Here is a 20197-nt window from a genome sequence, read left to right on the forward strand (position 1 = left end):
CTTTAGCCTTTCATGCACCAGCTGTGAAAATCAATTAGCCTTGGTGAAACTAAGCTGCTGCATGTTCTCAATAAAGAAAAATACCAACTGTGCTCTGGTGATATTCTCTGTCTGTGAAAAGAAGGATGGTGCTTCTGAATTTCTTTCTCACATTTTTCCTACGTAGAGTTGCCTTTTTACTCGTGCTTCTGAAATTCACCAGATGTGCCAAACAGGTTAACACAGGACACTGTTTAAAAAGGCAAGAAAGCTATACTATAGCTCAGTCCTGACATTTGTGATTCCCTAAGGCTTGTGCAAAGCCAGCTCTCAAAGTAAAAAGCGTCTGACTGAGTGCCAAAGTTGACTTCTACTAATTTCTTGATAGTATTATGGTGCCCAGCAATTCCTTGGGAATTTACAAGCTGTTCCTCTTACAAATGTCTGCTGCTTCTTTCTTTGCTTAGGAGAGCAAGACAGCATCTTTGAACTTGAGAAACTTGAAGCCAATATTTGAAGAAGGTGTTAAGAAGAATCTGCCTGAGTTACAACTAATTACTAATTACAACTTTATAGACAAAGAGACGTGTATCCATCTAGCATCTGACATTGCTGATTTCAACATAAATAAGAACAGGAATGAAAAAACCCACTTTTAAGTCTCCAGGGCTTATTATCCCTCAGTCCTTTTGGGTTTGAATTTGTGAGTTTATCTTCTCTGCCCTTTCCCCTTCCCTCCCAAGAGTCTCAAGTTTCTTTGGTTCCTTCTGCTGCTACTACTTTTAGTAGGCTACACAAATCTAGGAGCAGATTAGGAATGGATCTGATGTAGATGCAGAGAGTTGGAATAACTCACTGCTTAAGAGTCACTCCTAGGAGAACTTTCTGTACCCATTAGACATTTACTGACTTTCTGAGAAGCCTCTAAATTCACTGTGTCAGAGGGCAGAGTGCTTTTCTTCAGCAGACAAATTAAATTTTGAGTTAAATCCCCAAATGTGCCTGTTAGCTTATAGTATTATATCCTAGCATTTTTCTGAGATTTTATTGACACTTCAGGGATATCAGTTACTTGTCACACCAAGGACTGAAATACCACTGGTCCAGCCCATTGCTTCCAACAAAATAACACAGAAGAGGTCTTTTCTGTAATTTAATTTTTTGAATGAAAATACCACTATTTTATTCCTCAATTCAAACACAAACATATCCACATACAATGGTCCCACCTCTTCCTAAAATCACAACTACAGAACCTTATTTGTCCAAGGAAGGAGTACTGGGAAAATATTGAAAGTGAGTGTATAAAACCTGCAGTCTTGGCAGAAGCAGTGTAAGTATACTTTGAGTTACTTTGTGGCTGACTTCTGCTATGAAACAATTTTATGCTTAGCAGATAGAAGCATACAGGTTATGACTGGATTCTATGCCTGGACATGGAAAGAAGGATAACAAAATATAAAGAGGCCCGTCACAAGCTCTGACTTTGAATAAATAATAGATACTGCAATGGGATTTTTTGTCCTCATGATTGCAGTACTATGTATAGATCAGTAGAAAATTCAGTGAACTGAACTTATAAGAACAATACAATCAATTCTCTTGTAATTTCATTTCTTTATTAAAGTAAGAAATTAGAGTGGTGTAAAAAGTGATGACTCAGTTACTTTTGTATAATTCCTACTTTTTCTTGTACCTTCTAGGTATGGTTTGCTTCCATAAAACCTTCATAAAATAAATCAAACCTGAATATATTATCTGTGAAGTATATTCAAAATAATTGAGTTGTTTATAGTGCTGACTGAGAAAAAAAATTGTGAGGACTTACAGATTGCCTCATAGATCACCTACAAATGAGTGAATCAGGCTTCTAATGTTTTGGTTGTTATTTGGTAGTGCAAGGAAATATATTGGAAATAGGAAAAAGTCAGGGTTAGTTAGACATTTAAAATATATTTTATTCATATTACTCTAGTGTGTTTAAGGGAGACTATAAAGAAAAAACAGGAGAGATCTTTCACATATGTAAATCTTCTCTTTCATCTCACATTTCTTGAAAGTTGCTCTGAGTGATGATTTCCTTAGTTCCTAGATATGAGAAATAGACAGTCTATAGTGATTTTAATTTATATGGTCTTCAATTATTTATCTTCATTTGCAGAGGCAAGTTGTAGTGTATATCAGGGTAGGAATTGACCTCCAGAGTTCTGCATCATTCAAATGAACAAAAATATAAAGATATATGAGTAATTAGTCTGGAATATTTTTGCTGTTTTTAACATACTGATAAAATTTCAAACATCTTTCTTAAATTAAATAGAAATATGTTTTATGCACTGCAATTACTGCAATTATCTCTTCTTTCAATAGACAATAATTTTCTGTTAGTCAGAAAATTCTACCAAGGGAGGCAAAAAAACCCTAAACAAACTAGAGAAATTGAATTTGACCAAGAATTTGAAGAATTTGAATCAATACCTTGAATTTGACCAAGAAATAATTTTCATTAATTTTGGGCTAAAATAACTTAATGGTATATGATCTATTTCATCCCAACAAAGTGTATCAGCTGCTTCCTTATGGCATTTTTAATTTCTGGAATCAGTGTCAAAACAGTTCCGAAAACACCCATATAACATGTAACATTACACAAAAACATGCATGGATTATTCAAAATCCCACTAAACGGAGAGGAGTTTTTGTCTTTGGGCAGAGTTACCTCAGCTCAGGCTCTCTGTGATCTTGTGTCAGTGGCACATCAGATCCAGTGGCATGTCACCTGACTACGCCCACCACAGTGCAGTTCCACTAGCTGCTGACATCCCACTCCAGCGCATAAATCCATCTAACCTTCCATGCATCCATAAACCTTTCCCTCCTAGACCAACTGACAAGGAATTGTGATGCAACATTTCATTGCAAAACAAGGGCAATCTACCAGGAACCTAAGAAAGGCATGTATCCAAGTACCATTGGCTTCGAAGAACCAGCCACCTCCTCTGAGCCTTTGAAAATCCTTGTCATCACCACAGTTTCAAACTTTCAGCCTGATGAAAGAAGAGTATGGAATGGCTAGCACTGTGGGATATCACAAAGATATATTTCAGCAGCAGAATAATTCAATATATCAACAAGAGCAAAACCAAATTTGTGGGCCAAACTCTACTAGCATAACTTTCTCAAAAGACCATCTGGTTAAACATTATTATTAGTACTTATTTATCTGGCCTTGCAGTCATACAAAACCATTACTGAGGTAGGTTGTTAGAAGCTAAGGACACCTCTATATGCTGCTCTTTTGTCAACTTGATTCTCCATAAACGAGTCATTTAAAATTTCCCAAACCACTCTTATCAATCATGGTTTTGTGCACTTCATACCAAAGATGTGTCAGAGAAACTAATGGTAAATACTTTTTCTTGTTCCATTGGACATCTCTCCACTTTGACATAGTTTCTAATAATCACACTGTTTATCTTTTTAAAGTCCAAAGAGCAGCTCCTTTAAAAAAGCTGATTCCAGTCCTCTTCACATCAGCCTTCTTTTTCCAAGGCACACAGGATTTTTTTTTCTTTGAGCTAAAAGCTCTGATTCATCTTTACACTCAAGCTGAAAGACTTTTGTCTATAATAATGCAAGTTTTACCTTTTCAGTTTCTGCTCCTCCATTCCAGCTGATGATTACATTCCAATCTTCACCTGAAAATCAAAATCTCTACCAGCTTCACTGAAATCAAGAGATATTCCAATAACTCAGGTTTTTACATCACTAGTTCACAGGTTTATACATTACTAGCTCAAACTGCCTAGCGAGAGAAACAAAATGGAAAAGATGCGCACTTGTCAGTGTGGAACCGAATAGAAAGCAATAAGCTTTCTAGAATAAACCCCATATTTTACTGAATAACAATTTTATGGCAATAAAATTACAGCAACTTGTTTTATTATATTGATAATTTAATTCCAAGGTGAATTTGTTAGCCTTGAGGATGAGGAAAGAAAATAACTTTTAAAGGTAATGACATCCTCAAATCAATTTGGAATGTGTGGTCCACTTACTATGAATTTTACTGCTTACCTAGAAATAATATCTCCAGAAAGGTCTTCTGTCTTAATTGAAATCACGCATTTCCAATAAAACACTCTAAAGATAGCAACTGAAGGAAACTAATTAACAGAAACCGGTAATTCTGGAGCTTAATGTCATGGTCCTAAATATTTATTTTATTCCTAAACCTTTAATTTAAATGTCTTTATCTTATTACTTTAAAACAAGAAGCTGAGTTGTTTTGAAGCACCTACTTTGTGAAATATCTTCAAACAGTAAATGTATTTTCTTTTCCTTTTCCTTTTGCTTTAAAAACAAGAATTTTTTAGGGTTTTCTTTCCTTTATTTTTCATTTTATTTGTTTATTGCACAGTAAATGTGAATTTATAAACTGCAAAATTCCCCATTAGGTGAACTTTGAAAAAAAGTTTGGAAATTTTCAATAAGCAATAGGAAACATATTTAAAGGTACATCTGTAAATCAATAGATGAAATATAGAGCTATTCATAGAAAAGAAAAAATAATTTGGACTATGTAATGTGTGTTTGTCTTCCTACAAGATTGCATTAAGCTTTATCATTTTTTATAGCTTCTGTACTCTTTTTCTGAGACTCACTATATATTAGATGATAGAATCCCAGTATCTGCTACCTTCCACACTTCTAGAGAAGTCTTCTATGCCTTGGGTATGTTAAGTGTATACTTTTCTTTTTGAACAAAATGTTTAATCTTTTGTAGCAATTCCCAACCAGAGGGCACTGACTGAGATCCTCTCTGTATATGCTACACATGTTTTTAATACTGTGTAGTTTCATGAACTCTGAATTTTGGGGCTTCATTTCCTTTTCTCATCACCTTTCTTGGCTCAAGGGGGAAATTCAAGGCATCAGAGAACATCAAATTCATCACTTGAAATGCAGTGAGACCTCAAAACAGATTTATTGCTTTACAAATGAATTTAAATAAAAGTAATTAGTTAGTGTTCTTTACTAAAAAAATAAAGATAATTTACCTTTACAGAGAAATTCTTCTTGAGATTCAAGACTTACTGGAATTATCCCTGAGGGTGATCCAATAGCACAAGAGTAAATACACCATTAACCAATTACACATAATGACTCTAAGACATATCGGTTGTGATGTCATTTGGGTGATTTATTAGATTTACTTCAAAGAGTCTAATTCTAATCTGTATTTATTAGAGAAAACATTATATGCATGCAGTACATAATATGCTTTAAATAATTAATATGTTTTAAAACTTGCACCATGATGCAAAAATTTCAATTCTTTCTAAAGAGAGGGGAAAAAAAAAAAACCTTGAAGACAGTCTGTATTACATAAAAATGTATCAAAAATTTCCTGAATTATCCCAGACTTTATGAGCTTAAGACCTGATGTGCTTATGGGATTACTTTAAATGAATCCTCAATTTGATTTCACTTCTAGTATTACCTAACAGAAGAAACACAAATGAAGATATATTTTAGTGCTCGTAATTAGATAGGAAGAGAAAGAATGGACTTGAAGAAGGATTGCCTGATCATGTCCTGGAGCTAAATCAAAGTGTATTGTTTTTATCTTGAACCAAAAACAGAATACTTTTTTTTTTTTTACTCAAAACCTCAGAAGTGAAAGAATAAATGTTTTTTTCTAAAAGAGGAAAATCTATAGTGTCATAAACAAGTACTTTCTCTCTCACTCATCACTATAGCAATATATACAAAAATCTCCTTAGCACAGTTCTATGAAAAAGTAGCTCTGATGCATAAAAAAGTCAAAGGAAAAAGTAAACCAAAAATGAAATTGCCTGCCCAACATAATAAACTAGAGAAGAAATAAATGAAAATGTTATTCATTTATACAACATGATTCTTTCTAAAGCCACAAATATGCCTGTGATCTCACACTGCATGGGTGACAGTTTTCATGACTGTCTTTTATAGCTGTGGATGTTGGGGCAGACTGCTCACTGGCCTGGGTGAGGAGTTCCTGCACCTGGAGCAATTCTGGTGCTGCCTGGGTGCTCAGAGGCCTCCCTGTTCCTGCAGTAGTGAAAGGTATTTGCTGATCAGGGCTTGGATGTGCTTCCTGGAAACTCTTCCTTTTCATCTACAGCCTGTTTGTTTCCTCTCCATATTTCTTTTTCATCTATTACATACCTACAATCCTGCTCTTTACCTTCCCTCCTTTCTTCCTGGATTTTAGCTTTCATGAACAAGTACTTTTAAAAAAAAAAAAATTAAAAAAATTGGGAGATTCCTTTATTCTTTCTGCTATTTTTTATCTTGGTTATATTAAGGACGTCCCACATTCTGAGCACTTAATGTTAATTAATCAATACTCTATGAAAGGAAATTATCTTCTCTTGCCTAGCATAATCAAGCTTCATTGTTTATTGGCCTCTAGGTGCTGTCTTAATAAAAGCTAGCAATAATAAGACCTGAAATAACCCATATTCTTAGTTGTACAGCTGTGAATTACTACAAATTACAGCTATTTCTGGAATGAAGGAATTTTTTTTTAATATGAATCTCAAAAAAAGTTTGTTTCATTGCTTATTTATTTTCTTTTGATTACTGTTTGTATCTAATTGTGTAATGGACTAAACAAGTTCCTCATAAGTTAGTGTGGACATAATTTCTTTGCCATAAATCCAATAATTCATTTAAACCTGAAGGACACTGCAACATTGAAGAATTTAATCAGAGTTCCTAATTAAATGAATCATTGTTAATTATTACTTTTCTCCAACCCACAAAAGAAAAGGTAAAACAAGGAGAAAGTGCTCATTGCTGGGAACTCATCACCAAGATATCAGTGCAATTAAAAGCTATGAGATTACCCTATTCATACGTTTCATCTATGAAACAGGACTACTACAACTAAAGAAAAATCTACAAAAACATATTATTCCATTGTCAAATATATATTCAAAGGTATATGTCTGTAGTTTTTCTACAAAACTTCATGTAATTTTTAAAAACATATGCATGACGATATCTCAGAAGTCTGATCTATTTATGATTTTTCTTCACAATTTATTGAAGTTGAACTTCAAATGAAAGAAAATTCTGTTTTCAGTTGTGCACTGTAGCAATACAGTGTAACACTGGAAGCAACAAAATGTTCCCTTTTTAGCTGTCGTGTTTGTGTGCACAATAAATACATTGTCAAATTTGTGCTCAGTTCAGGAACTAAAAGTTAATGTCAGTTCTTCAGTTTATATAAACAACATTGCTTGGAAGTTTCAATGTTAATTTGCACCAGCAGAGAAGATGTGAACTGAAGTATCTACAATGACATATATAATTCGAAGGGAGAATGCAAACAACACAAAGGATTTGCCTATTCTGAGCCACAGGGAATGTAGGAGTTTAATCCAATATAGATTCTCTTTATCAGGTCTAGCTCAAGATCTTATCAATATAAAGTCCCTATACCTTATCAATTAAGAATACATCCAAAAATCTATTTTGTTTTGTTTCATTTTCAACTTTGCCATATGTCAGTGCAGATATATTTATTGCATGTTTAGTTGTGGTTTGAGCTGTATGTTTCAGGATACTAAACCAAATTAATGCAAACAGCAGGATGAAAGGCTATGATTGTCTGATTCTGACATTATTAGGTTGCCTATTTCTGAAGAAAATACTTAATTTTTCCCAGAAGGTAACAGACACTAACTTGGTATCTCATCCTTCAAATAAGATTTCATGTTTAGATTTAAGCATAACTAGAGTACTTATGGGGCAGTGAAATTCTTTATTAAAATTAATTTTAAAAATGTCTGAATATGTGTGACACAAAGATTCTGAGACCAATTTTTTGGATGTCAGAGAGAAACTGGACTGTATTTAGGTCAGATAGAAGGTTTGAAAGTCAAGATATAATGAATTGCTGCTCTGACTAATGTGATATCATTAATGTTTTCTACTTCAAATTAATGCAGCTGCCTTCAAATTAATTAAACTCTCAGAAAAAAAGATTCAAGTCTAGATCTTTCCAGAAATGTGATATCTGTATTACTCTGTGCAAATAGAGTAATTTAAACTAAATATCAAATCAAGACTCCCAACAGGAGAAAGATCATCTTGCACTTAAGACACTGAATTGAGCTTTAATGTATTTGTATTCAGTTTTTACCTTTTATTGTGATTGAATTTATATGGCACGAAGCAATCACCATGGATAGGAAAGCTTTCCTCAGATAAAATGGAACAGCACTATAATTTAACCTTTTGGATCTGCAGCTTCATTCCCCTACAATGAGATTTTGATTCTTCCCCTTTGTAAGAAAGAAAGAAAGAAAGAAAGAAAGAAAGAAAGAAAGAAAGAAAGAAAGAAAGAAAGAAAGAAAGAAAGAAAGAAAGAGAGAAAGAAAGAAAGAAAGAGAGAAAGAAAGAAAGAGAGAAAGAAAGAAAGAAAGAAAGAAAGAAAGAAAGAAAGAAAGAAAGAAAGAAAGAAAAAGAAAGAAAGAAAGAAAGAAAAAGAAAGAAAGAAAGAAAGAAAGAAAGAAAGAAAGAAAGAAAGAAAGAAAGAAAGAAAGAAAGAAAGAAAGAAAGAAAGAAAGAAAGAAAGAAAGAAAGAAAGAAAGAAAGGAAGAAAGAAAGAAAGAAAGAAAGAAAGAAAGAAAGAAAGAAAGAAAGAAAGAAAGAAAGAAAGAAAGAAAGAAAGAAAGAAAGAAAGAAAGAAAGAAAGAAAGAAAGAAAGAAGGAAGAAAGAAAAGAAGAAAGAAAGAAAGAAAGAAAGAAAGAAAGAAAGAAAGAAAGAAAGAAAGAAAGAAAGAAAGAAAGAAAGAAAGAAAGAAAGAAAGAAAGAAAGAAAGGAAGAAAGGAAGAAAGAAAGAAAGAAAAAGAAAGAAAAAGAAAGGAAGAAAGAAAGAAAGAAAGGAAGAAAGAAGATGAAATCTAGAGTAAGGTGAAATCTACAGTCCCTCGGAACCATGAAAATTCCATATTAAAAGTAGCTCTACATAACTACATAGACAGATGTAACTGTCTAATTTGTTGTCTGCTGTGTTGAAACCATTGTGAAAAAACGCCAACCAAACCCATATCTTTAGTACTCTACACAGTGTCAGTGTCATTGTGTATTTGATTACTAAATAAAGACACAACCCTAACTCACATGAGGAAGCTGCAGATTGTGACAAGGTCCCCACAAGGGAGGAAACATTTTGATCAGTTTTGGATGCGCATCAACTTTTTCAGAATATTCAGACTTGGAACGTGTTCCAAATAATTCTTGTTTTACACAGATTTCTAGTTCTATTCACAAATTGAATTGCAATCTTAAAAAAAAATAAATAAATACATTCTTTCAAAATAACTAATAGCTCCAAGATAATTTTGGATCATGTTTGGTTTAGTTTACAGCAAGAACTAAGGTTGTGCAAAATGACTGGATGCTTCTCATTGTATCTTTATTAAATCACCCATTATCTACTTTATTCATGGAGACTCAGAACCTAAAGAAGATAAAAAATTCTAAATTTTGATCAACTGCAATGAAATTCTGCTCATATGATTTGAGATACTGCTGAGAGGAGACATAGCATCTGCTTCATCAGTATTTTAAAGAGCTCACAGGATAATATTTGTTTCCACACAGCAAAAAGCAGGGTTCTATGTTTTTGCATACAAGGGAGATAACAAAGAGAAGTTAATGTAGCATTAGAGTTTTGTTAGCTTTTTAAACTGTATTTTTACTGTTCTTTTTCAACTTTACAACAATCAGAACTGAAATCTCACAAAGAACTGCATATTTTATCTGCCTTACTGATATTGTTATTTATGAAAGCTCAAGGTTCAAAGAGCCATGGGCATCCACCTTGGTAAAAAATAAAAGAATGTTGCTGTGTATTTGGTTTAAATTTCTTGTCCCTTATTAAGTAAATGCATAGCTTTTTCAATTGTGTAATGGTGTCGAACAAACAATCTCATCTACTACATCTCATGAGATCTGTAGACCTCACCTAAAAGAAACTAGAGAGGGTTCACATTTTATTTCCCTGTAAATGAATTAAGGATGGAAAATAAAATTTTAGAATTTGAATTTATGAATAAAAATATCTCTCCATGACCCAGAGGTCTCAGTAGAAGTTTTGGCTTTTGCTTTCTTCTCCATAATTTCTGGGGGGGGAGATTTTACATGGATTAGGATGGTAATTTAAAAAAATTAAAAAATAAAAAAATTTAAAAAATCAAAGAAAATAAATTTTCATACATTTGAAAATATCTTTATATAAGTTAATACATTCAAAATATATTAATATAAGTATATTAATATAAATAAATTAATTGTAGCAAATGTTGAACATGAAATTGTATAATACTACTACTCAGTCTTCTGTTAGAAAGTTATTTAGCACAATCAAAAGTGCAAAAGAACATTAAAAGACAGGTAAAAGATAAAAAGATAAAACTACTGGATTAGGCAGGCAACTCCTAGGTCAAAGCAGGACACCTAACAATAGAATATATCTTGTCCTATCTCTCATGGTGTAAATACTCCAAAAAGGCTACTTCTCCTTCAAACCTTTTCTTTAGTACTTTGGTTACTGTGATGCCTGAAATAAAAATCGATGATCTGCTTCATGGAGAGTGCTGTGTTTCATGCTAACCAATGCCATTCTGCTTTCCAGCATTCCCGTGTTTCTTCCCTCTGATCTGCCTGGTTTGGGATGACAGTGTTCTGCATTTCTGCCGAACGTGACAGAATTAAAATCTCTTCTACACTGGAACTCTGCATGCTGGAGGCTGATTCCACAAATAAAGCAATAAATAACGCTGTAGAAGTGAGAGATGTTTCGTGTACATTTCCACCAGTACTTCTGCATGAGTTTAATAACTCTGTGGTGCTGGGCTACAAGTTCTAACGCAATGAGTCTCACTGGACTCAGCACTTACCTTTGCCCTGGGCTGGCACAGCCTGGGTTCCTGTGACTGTAATCATCTACCTTCAGTGATTAAGGAAGAAATTTGAGTAAACAATAGAGGCTGATAAATTCATATTTACTGGGAACGGCAGACTAATTAGAAGATATTAAATGTCTTGTATAAAATGAAGAGACTTGTATAGATCTTCAGTACTTGAATTCGCCTAAAAAAAAATTAAGATCTCTTGTCTTTATTACAAGGAATATACATTTGATTCCACAGTTCAATTTGCATAAGTCTGGTAGACACCTAGAGAAAAATATTTCACATATTTAATCTTTAAATGAATATCAAATTTGAACTATATATTTGGGGTTGTACTTATTTTTTTGTAGGCTTATTTTAGTGGTTTCACTGTACCAGGTATTCAAATGAAGCTGAAAGATTAACTAGTATTTCTAATATATCATATTTTTCATTTTTAAGCAGTTGATATAGCTTAGAAACTGCTGGGATTTATAGCATCTCTTCAATGCAAGATGAAGAAAACAGAAACATACTTTTACAAAGTATTCACTCCAAGGACCATGTGCCCTGAAAAGAGCATCAAAGACAGCTGTAGATCAAGAGGCAAACAAGGCCTCATAGTCCAAAATCCTAGGGGGAAAATCAGATTATTTTGCAGGTCCAGTACAAAGCAAGAACATACAGATAAATATTGCATATCAGAAATAAACCTTTAGGTTTTTGTTGAACCCAATCAAAACCTGATTATATTAAAAAATAAGGATGCATGTCTAAAGCACTTTGAAGTCTCTTAATAACTTAATATTAAACTTTGATAATTTTATTGAAATAAATCTCAATATAAAATTCACATAACCCAAACTGACTCAGTATTGATCATGTTCCATTTACAAATTTAGTCTATAAAGTGGGAAATGCAAATAGATATAACTGAATAATATTAGAGCCTCATTTTTTAGTTCCTTACTTTTAAGATATTGAAATCAAAGCGTTGCCTTCAGTACCACCTAGCCATTAAAGGGCAATTAAGAACACTGTTTTCTCTTCTCTTTCCAAAGAAGTAGTAATAGGCAGGCAGTGTCATATTTTTTATGTGTTACAAAAGTGGTAAATTTAGGTGCAATGAGCCTATGCTGTAATAACAATAAACAGTAAAGAATTATTCATTCTGAAAGTTATGTAGGATGTAAGAATTTAATATTTTTTTTAATAATAATTAACCTTCATTAGCTATGGTACATGGAGTTGCTTCAAATCCACACTGAATTAATATTAATAAGTAATAATTTAACTCTTCTAGTAACCCAGAAATAAACTTCATTAACTCACTCACCTTCCTCACTGCTGCCATCAAATTTACTCCAGTTCAGCAGAAAAGAAAAGGAAAGATATTAAAATATCTCTTGCTATCTTTGAAGTAGGATCCTTGGGAAAACAAATATGACAGTTTCTCACTCTGTGTTGGTTTTTAAAAGGTACAAAACCTAACAAGAGCTCCAGAGGAAAAAAGCATTAAGGTTAATAATTCATGATGTAAGTCCCAGATATCTCCAGAAGAAAGATAAATAAGGGAATAACTATGAGACGAAATTTAAAAAACTAGGTCTCTGCAGTAAATCTGTTATGTGGAAAGGGAAAAAAGGAGAAGCTGTTTAAGGAAAGCATAGTTCAATATCCACTGTAATTTGGAAAGGCATGGCATCCAAGCTGGACATGCTAACCAAGTCTAGGCTTAGTGCTGTCAGTGAATTCGACCAGGCACAAGCCAGACTGCTTCCCTGGATTCCCGTGTTAGCAGATTCCACTGAGCTGACAACAGCAGCCCGCAGGCTGTGTGTGCCCTTGGGGGAAGCTACCTGCCATGTTGTGGCAGATAAAACCATTTCAAACCTCAGGGGGAGACATTTGATTTTTTCAGGAGTGTGTGCTCTTCAAATAGAAATTTCTTGTATTCCCCAGGGTAATGCAGTGGGTTACTACAGCATTAGTAACTGCCACCACCTTGTCAGCAGCATGTAATTATGTAAAAGAAAAAAAACATTTACAGGAATTTCCCAGTAGACAAGGAAAACTTATAGTGTCAGATCTCATAGCTGCAAAATGGTAGTTTCCTTCTTAAAGTCTTGAATTTTATAATACATTGGAAAGATGCCAGATTCTCTGACTATGTTATTAAAGATTTTCTGGCATTTTGAGTGACAGGATCTTAGAAAGGCCTGCCTTCAAAAACTATTCTTACAGTCTCTGTCTGGAAATTCAGAAGGATGACACCACGCTGGGCTCAGGTTTTTCAGATTAAGTGTCAAAGGGAGATGGGAAAGGGAAAGGGAAAGGGAAAGGGAAAGGGAAAGGGAAAGGGAAAGGGAAAGGGAAAGGGAAAGGGAAAGGGAAAGGGACAGGGAAAAGGAAAAAACATCCAAAAAACCCTGGAGAGAAGTTTCTCCTGAACGGATCAAGTCTATAGAAAATTCTATGACAGCTCAAAAACGTGCAGAGTCTTAATACAACTGTAGTAGAAATGAAAGAAGAGATTTAGTATTAGTATGGTATTATTCACTTCAAAGTATTTATGAATTCTTTAGTTATTGTGTGTTGTGTTGTTTGAAATTATAAAATTCACGGTACATTTAGACACCACCTTTCCTATTAATACTGTCTCAACATAAAGAGATTACAAACCCTTGAACCTTTGCAGCATGTTAATGAGATGTTTTAAGTACTAAATTGACATTATATTATGTTTATTATACATTTTCTAAGAAGTCCAGTCATTTATGACATCTATGTTATTTTTTTATGCTCTGGAAGGTTCTTCTGAGAATTTTAAAAATTAAATAAAGAAAAAGAAGGGAAAAGAGAAAAATCCAAAGATTTTCATGGTTAATTGGTTATTGAGGCAAATCCTTTGCTATCAGGACAGTCAAGTCCTGCCAAAATGTCTGTCACTAAGTGGGCCTGAAAAGCTGAGTGTTAGACTGCAGCTTTTCAAGAACTAACTTATTCAGACTCATTAGATTCAGAACATCCTGCACTGCAGCAGCTGCAGGGCTTTATTTTTCACAGTGTTTAAGATTTTGTTGTTTTCACATTCAAACTCTTTTCTGAACTCCAGAAACCTTTGAAAATACTTCACTTAGGAAAACAGAGAAAGGGCATGTCTGTAGGAAAAAGAGTGTTTTTCTAACTCAGCTTCACTAACCCAAGTAAATAAAATCAGTCTAATGCAGCAGTCAGACAAGTTATCTCAATCTTTGGTTGGGTTAATCCCTTGAAACTTTCCAACACCTGCAATGACTCTGTACAACAAACGACAGTATGCAACGTGATGGATGTCTGCAAACCAGCTTACTTGCTCCACTAGTTTCGGTTCAAAGAGAGCCCATAGCTCAGCTGGAGCAATTAAAATTGCTGTCTTTACTGGTATATTAACTTTAAATGATCTGAGGCAAGCATGTTTAAGTTAAGAACACATTTTTTCAGGGTGAAGAAATTTTGCCCACTTCATCTCTAAAGTGAGCATGTTTTGGAGTATGATCAGGCGGTCCAGCTATAGAAAGGGAAATCAATGAAACACACCAGTCCTTGGTGAAGTAATGACACATATGCCTATGAGAGCCCTCTTAGGATAACAGAAAGTCATCATCAGCCTATGGCTATCAAGGTTAAGGGAGTCTTACCTGCTTTAAAGGCATTATGTGCTGTCACCTAAAAGCGTTCTTCAGTTACATCCCCTCTTATTTAAACAGAGCTCCTAAATTCTGAGACATCTGACCAAGATCAGGAATGAAATTAAAGAATGGGTATCAATCTCCTCTGGAGCAAAGACAATCACAAATCTTTTTTGGCTTAATCAGGTCTCATTGCATCAACCATGATGATATCATACTATGGGTTATTTGTTATCAAACAAATGGGTTATCCTCATTTTTAGCTAATAGGTTATTCCCATTTATTAGCTGTCATTCAAGCCTTTCTCATGAGCCTGTCAAATGTTTATGTTATAGACTTACAGCAATCAAATCAAATATAGCTCTTATATGGTTTCAATCTGCTTTGAAGTGCTTCAATTAGTAAATTATAAGCACCAATTTTCTTAAAATAAAAAGTTAAAATTTAGCAAGGGAATAAGTTTAACTCTGTTTAAAAGTACACCTTATTGTTATAAAATAGGTTTGTTTTTAAACTTATCTTAATTCTCTAAGGTAATTTCAGCAAAGGAAGAGAAACAAGCATGATAATCAGAAGTCAAATTTTGAGAAGTGTCTGAAATAAATAAACTGATGTCTCCAAAGGACTGTGATCTTTTTAACATAAAACTCCCAGCACAAGGAGTTAAATACAAGTCACGTGGTTTGTGAAAACCAGTTTTAGCCATATCACAGTTGGCTGCACAGACAGTATAAATATTTCTTTATCACACTCTTATCCAAGAAATATATTTAATTTTTTACTCTTTTGTTGACATATAGTAAGCTCTAAAGAGAGTAAAGTAATAATTTTTTTTCTGAAACAATAAAATCTAGAGAAACTTTAACACCTGTAAGACATGATGACGTATGATATGATGCACTAGTAAACAACATGTTTCTCTATCTTCCAATTAAATCCAGTATATTTAATCCACTGTACATTGAGTGTCCTCTGAAGGTAAATAAATAGTGTTTCTACTTAGGAAAGCAATTATACTGTAAAAAAATCAAAGAGCTTTCAACCTTAAGTAGTGTTAAAATAATTAAATAAATGCATTAGTGTGATTCTTTCTCAGCATACTTTGACTAATCTAAATAAAGACTGCAAGATATAAACTTGAGCTTGACATCACTTTAGAATTAGTGTTAATATAACCAAGAGTGTCTATCATTCCCATGGTATAAAACTGGAATCCTTATGTTACAATACTTGAGGCACAATTATAATACATGAGGCACATCACTACTGCATAGTAATGACAACTTGAATGTTTAAAATCAAAAACCACAATATGTAAACACTCCACAATGTTATCTGAATGCAGTTTAAAACTGTGAAACATCAATTTCATTTCCTTTGGAAGTTAGTGGTTGTTGCTTCTGAATCTCAAGGATTTAGACAGATAGCTATGCAAATTCCCAAATGCACATTTCCTAGAGTTATGAAGATACTTTCAACTTGAGTAATAGTGAATTTTGGTGAAATTGGGACTGTGACAATGTGAACTGATCGTTTTATACTGTAAACCATGCTTTTGACTATACTGCAGTTTTAGCATGTTGTAGCTATTTATCTCTTGTAATTCAAAACAGCAGCAGGCATTTTTTTCTCTTTTTTTTTTTTTTTTAAGAGGTGCTTGGGATTATATTTCTCACACAGATCTTGGTGAAGTGATGTTTTTCTTGACAATAGTGCAAGTGTTTTCCAAAATAGTGATGGGTCATCTGGCCATGATGCAATTTTCCCTGGACATTTTTCTTTGCAGAAAAACTGAAGCAGGAGTACACAGAACAAATGGCTAAAAAGTCTCTGTGTTCTCTGTACTTCCCTTTGAACTGTCATGCCAGTTATGTCATGTCTACTTTAGGTTTGGAGGATTGCTGAAAAAAGAGGATAAGAAAATTTATAACTTTCAGCTATATTAAGCATCTGAATATGTTTAATGGAATTTGTCAAGGAAATAAGTGAGGAAACAGGTAGATAATAAAAAACAAGTAACTGACAACTTCTGAAGTGCTGGGGGCCATGCATGTTCCATACATGATATTTGTTATCAAAGTAATTAAAAAACATATTCTTTATTATTATTATTACTATTACTATTACTACTATTGCTATTATTACTATTATAATTATTACTGTCATCATTGTTATTATTTTAGAGTTTTATAACTATCTGACTCAGGTAATTTCATTTCTCTTTGGGGAGCTCAGTCTATGAATCTGCCTCTCTCCTGCCACTTGAATCAATGCAGTGCTCAGTAAACTGAGCTGTGTATGTGGGTCCTGGAGCTGTTTACTCGCCAACATCTCGTGGATTTCTTTGTTAGATGTAGCTGTTTTGCATATTTTTCTTTTGTAGTTCCCCTTCTAGATGCTCAACAGCCACAAACACTGTCTGGGATTCCACAGCTTACTCACATTTGCATTTCATGGAATTACATGTAACCTAATAGCTTTGAGAGCACAATCTTAGATGACATCAATCCAAGGTAAAATGAGCTACATCCCAATATTTATCTCTGATTTGTCTAAAAAACATAAAGATATAGGGTTTCAAAGTGTGTTTCTGTTGTCAGTTTTGCAAACCTTAGTTTGGACATGCTTCTTCCAGTGATTAAAGTCCAACTAGATGCAGAAAAAACAATAATTTACCTTAGCCATTTATTGTAAAATTATTAAAATTAAACATTTTAATGCTTTGAGAACATTTTTCTTACTATTTGTATAATAAATATTCTACCACAGTCAAGTCCTACAAAAATACCTATGCAATTCCAGAAGTATATCCAGTTCTGCAAAACACAAAAAAATGAAATTTTTGTATGAAAAAAAATTGCGTGGGATTTTTTCTGTGTTAAAAGAAATATTAAATATTAGAAATTGTAGCACTTCTGAACTTGATGATAGCAGAGGACAAGAAATTTGCCATTATGGAATTTGCCATTAAACTGAAGTTATACTTTTAAAAAAAATTTAATTTTCAGACAAAAACAAAGAAAAATAATGTTTCCTCGTATAAATGCACATATGTAAAATATCCAGAAATATTACTACATTTGTTGAAAGTGATTTAAAAAAAAAGATTTATTTGTTTGTTTTTCTTAGCACAAAATTCTTTTTACCCCATTAAATGTCTCTGGTTTCTCGTCTACACACCATACATTGCAAAATTAGTCCCTGTTGGATATGCATTAGTATTTTGTCCAGTCTAAACATCTTGAGCAATGGAATGTCCATTGGGAGACTTATTTTCCACAGTCTAATACATCTCACTGTCAGAAAATTGTTTCTGATATTCAGCCTAATTTTTTCCTCCCTTGATTTCCTCCCATTGCTCCTAATTACATCTCCTTATGCCACCCTAAATCATTTGTTCCCCTGCTTAGTGTTTATGGACTTCAAATACTTTCAGAATGTTATCATATCCTTATGAGTTGTCATTTAGCCAAATTCTGTGTCAAAATTTATGTAAACTGGCACTACTATATTGATTTATGCTGTTTATACCACCCGAGGATAAAAAGCACGACATTCGATTCTCATGGGAGGGTAATTTATACCACTTTGTGTCATGACTCACACCTGCCTAGAGAAGAGGGAAGAAAATTGTGCTTCAAACATTTCACCTAGTCCCCATGGCCTGCTACTGCTTCTTCAGTCTGCAAAACTGTGATTGGATTCAAACACATATATCTGTAAATATCAATATGTGTGTACGTGGGTTAAATACTAGAGACAAACACTGTGAAAAATCTCTGATGACAACATTTTTAACATATTGGAAAATGGATGACCTTAATAGGGCAAGGCCTTAAGCTTTTTCTACATGCAATGAATATATTCTTCTTCTGTAGTGGTGAACTTTGGAGGAACATCATGAACCCACTCAGGGTTACATTACAATGCCTATGTCCCAGCCAGAAAACTCTCCTGTAGAAAGCAATTAGCCCTTGAAGAACAGTAGATAGCATCTCCTGAACCTTCTTTATGCTCTTGCCATCACCTGTTCTGATCAGACAAGACATGGAATTGGATGACAATTCTGAAAACACCACTAATTGCTGGAATAAATCACATTTCTTGGTAAATTTGTGCTTGATTTTCAACAAGCTCTGTTTCTGCACGTTTTCAGCAAGTCCAAGTTCAGCTAACAGAACCTCCCACTGGTCTGTGTATCATATAATTATCTAGATACACTTGCACTTCAGGCAATGGGACAAGACAGACTGGGTTATCACAAGAGAGATTTGTGTGATTTTCATAAAATTCAGATTATAAGAAAGCTGATAACCTGAGAAACAGCTTCCCAGGCCTATGAAATTTTTCAACCTCATTCATTCTGTAAACTCTTAGAGGACAGAACTGAATTCAGCACAGATGTAATCTTCTTAGCACAGCTGCAGTTTCATCTAAAGCACAGTCGTGAAGCAGAACAGTAGACAGATAACAAAGATTCCTTGCTTGCCTCTTCAAAACAGCATGGGTCTATAGCAAACACATGACAAGGCAGGCTGGTTTCAAATAAAGAGCATCTCAAAGGGTGTCTCTCTGACACACACACTTCCTACACATCACTTCTCAGTGTCAAAACTCTCACAGCAGGCGCATTAGAAAACTGCAACGTGACCTAGGAACACAGTATAGGATATAAAATGTGGATGTTAGGATATAAGGTGCTCTTTTATTGCAATAATCACCAAATTATTCAGCAAAGAGATTATATTTGTGTATGTAATTCTCATTGCCAGTGTTAAGTCTCTTCATTACAAAATGAAATTAATCCTTAACAGTTAGGAATATTGTTTCTAGGCATTGCCCTCAAACATGATGAGAACGTTTTAGTAGTACAGATTAAAAACTCCCCTTAAGAAAATGCCTATAATGCAGTTGACAATGATCACACTGCTGCTGAGCAGGTACTTGCTGAAATGGGCAGGATGGTCTGTGCCCCTTGCTGCAGTCTGCACAGCACCCATCTGCATCTCTGGAGCTGCACATGAGGAATATGGTCATGACTGAAAGCCACATGAACACATAACAGTGCCTATTTTTCACATAGGTCTGTTTCTATGTCAGCAGACACTCAGAAAAACAAAAAAGGAGAAAGAAATTCTGTGTTGCAGTGAAGAAACCCATCATCAGTCAGTCCTAATGGACAAAAAATGATGATACTGCTGAAAGATCCCCTGACACACATAACTTTTCCTCCATTAGAGAAGCCTTCAGTCGGCCATGAAAATTAACAGCAACAAAAAAGTAATTTTGTCCAGAGTAAATAAGTAAATAGATAAATTTTCTGTGCTCCTAGAATACCAATGAAGGCACTATTTCAGCTTAAAAAGACCACTCCACATGGGAGTCACTAAAGATTAGTTTCTCCAAGAGCACTAATTACTCTGAGAAATAAAATACCTCATAAATTCCTGCAGTCAGTTCTTCCAGATTTTCAGCTTTCAAAACTGCAAACTGTATCATTGTAGATGTAGTAATAGAAGGGCTGAGATTAATCACACTTCTGGCAAAGGTAAATAACAAATAACTGGCAAAAGCTGTCACCTTCCTTATCTGT

The sequence above is a fragment of the Pseudopodoces humilis genome, chromosome 7, assembly GCF_049639895.1.
Source record: "Pseudopodoces humilis isolate 2021_Gansu_Grassland_sample_001 chromosome 7, ASM4963989v1, whole genome shotgun sequence".
Taxonomy (NCBI): Eukaryota; Metazoa; Chordata; class Aves; order Passeriformes; family Paridae; genus Pseudopodoces; species Pseudopodoces humilis.